Source organism: Trachymyrmex cornetzi, unplaced genomic scaffold (assembly GCF_001594075.2).
Source record: "Trachymyrmex cornetzi isolate Tcor2-1 unplaced genomic scaffold, Tcor1.1 scaffold1335, whole genome shotgun sequence".
Lineage (NCBI taxonomy): Eukaryota > Metazoa > Arthropoda > Insecta > Hymenoptera > Formicidae > Trachymyrmex > Trachymyrmex cornetzi.
Window position 1 is genome coordinate 10,668 of NW_017295912.1, and position 2,648 is coordinate 13,315.

The window sequence follows — 2,648 nt, forward strand, 5'->3', positions numbered from 1 at the left end:
AAAAAGAAGGAAATTGGGTGCCATACAAATTGAAAGAGAGAGACATGGAAAGACGTTTGGTCATCTGCGAGATGCTTCGTCAACGACAACAAAGGAAAGGTTTACTACGATAACCCTAAACGCTTGAAAGCATGAGTGATGCCAGGTAAACCAGGTCCATCAACGCCAAAACGAAATATCCATGCTTCGAAGATTATGTTGTGCATCTGGTGGAATCAGAGAGGTGTTATATATTATGAGCTGCTCAAACCGTCCGAAACCATCACTAGCGATCGTTATCGACTACAACTGATACGTTTAAACCAAGCTTTGAAAGAAAAACGACCGGAATGGGACAATAGGCACAACAAGCTGATTCTGTTACATGACAACGCTAGGCCTCACGTCGCAAAACCGGTCAAGAAATACTTGGAAGGAGTAAAGTGGGAAATTCTGCCCCACCCGCCGTATTCACCGGACATTGCTCCTTCAGATTTCCATTTGTTCCGATCCATGCAGTCGGCCCTTTCTGGAGAACGATTCAATTCTTATGAAGATATCAAAAAATGGCTTGATGAATGGATCGCTTCAAAAGAACCAGATTTTTTCATTCGAGGAATCCGTTTATTACCGGAAAAGTGGGAGAAAGTTGTCACTTCCGAAGGAGCATACTTTGAATAAATTCACTTATATAGATTTGTTTAAATAAACACATCTTTTTCTTTTCAAAAAGGGCGGAAACTCATTCCCATACCCAATATATATATGTTCAGGTTTTGCATTTTTTAAAATTTTATTTTAAAGTTTATACTCTAATGAAGACATAAGAATAAAAAAAGTTTCTGATCTTAATTTTAACTATGTCATTTTTCTTCCCAGACCTTAACACATCCACACCGCCCAAGCTTCCCCTACTGCTAATTTTACGTTATTCGTATTACTTATTTTAACAAGTTCCACATTCAGATCATGATATAAGAATACCAGGTATTCCGTTGCGCATAATGACGATAGCAATACTGGAAACAACCAATCAAATTTTTGTCTACATTGACTCTCCTGCATATAATAGCGCTGGTATATTGGAATAGCCAATCAAATTTTTACCTAGATTCACGCTGCTACTGCGCAACCACGGGAACGGAACAACTGGTATTCCTACGTCATGATTCAGATCTTGAATCAATAATGATGATAATGATAATGATGATGGAATTATTGCCTGCATTAATCGCTCAATATCTGCACATCTCTCGATGAACGCCTTCTATGTACCATGAGTCAGGATCATGCGAGTGACTCGATTGTCACCGATCTCAATTTGTACATAAGACGTAGGCCCCACGACGATTCCAAAATGTTCAGGAACTTGTACGCTGTCAATGTTAATGCATATCTCTTCATCAAGATGTAACGTACGTAGCGAGGTTTCGAAGATGTATGAGAAGATGGGCTGTAGAAAAAAGAAAACATGTAAATAGATCTTAGAAAAAAAATACATAACGTATAAAAAAAATTTATGAAACTTGAATAAACTTACTGTCTCTCGCCTCATCCTGTTGAATTGGGACGTAATAGTTTGTAGTGTGAGACGTTTTGTTTTCAAGGGTAGTGTACTCTGATACAGTACAAGCAATCTGCTCTATGTAGTAGGAGCGATCCACCCCAGATAGAAATTCGTGCGAGCTCATATTGCCCTCACGCGTGCGTATCACATTGTGCCCACACTTTGCACTTATAATACACTTTGCCCGCACAACGTGATGGGAGCACGCGTGCGAGCGCAATGAATCGCATTATGCAATCACGCTGTGCGTCCTCCGAGCTATTATCATGCTGCCCGCATAACGTGATGAGGCAACGCATGCGAGCGCAATGAATCGCATTATACAATCACGCCGTGCGTATCACGCCGTGCGTCCACCGTGCTATTATCATGCTGCCCGCACAACGTGATGAGGCAACGCGTGCGAGCGCAATGAATCGCATTATGCAATCACGCCGTGCGTATCACGCCGTGCACACACCGTGCATTATGCATGCTATTATCATGCTGCCTACACGACGTAAAAAGGGTATGCGTAAATTTGTAAACCTTAAATATGAATAATATATCTTTTTTTTTTAATATTAAACTGTAGTGTCAGCATGCGTGCGAGCTATATAAGTCTTAAATGAGAATGCATCTGCGTGCGTTATGAGAGTCATTTGCGTGAGAGTATTCGCACGTGTGCGCCCACCAAGCGATCATTGTGCGGGCATTTTGTGCAGGCACGCGTGCGACTAATATGATCGAGTCTTATACCCAGATAACATCACATGCCAGCATGCTGTGCTTAGCATATCATGCAGTTGAAATGCAATCCCTGTGTCATCTTGTATCGATAAAGCAGATAATGCTTGCATGGCGCTATCATAGCGTGCAATTTGAAACATATTTTGAAATGGCACGCTGTGATAACGCCAAGCAAGCATTATGTCAGTACACTGTGTGCATTAATTGGTGTGTCGTATGTGATGTCTTAAATCTTGATGCATGTAGTATTGTCAGACCACTCGAGCGGATCGGACGTGTTCCCTCTCGTCTTGGGTGTTGCGTCACCTTGCCTATATTTTGCCGTTATATTTCAATTTCGATAGTCCTTTTATCCGTCTTGGCGTGCGGCCGT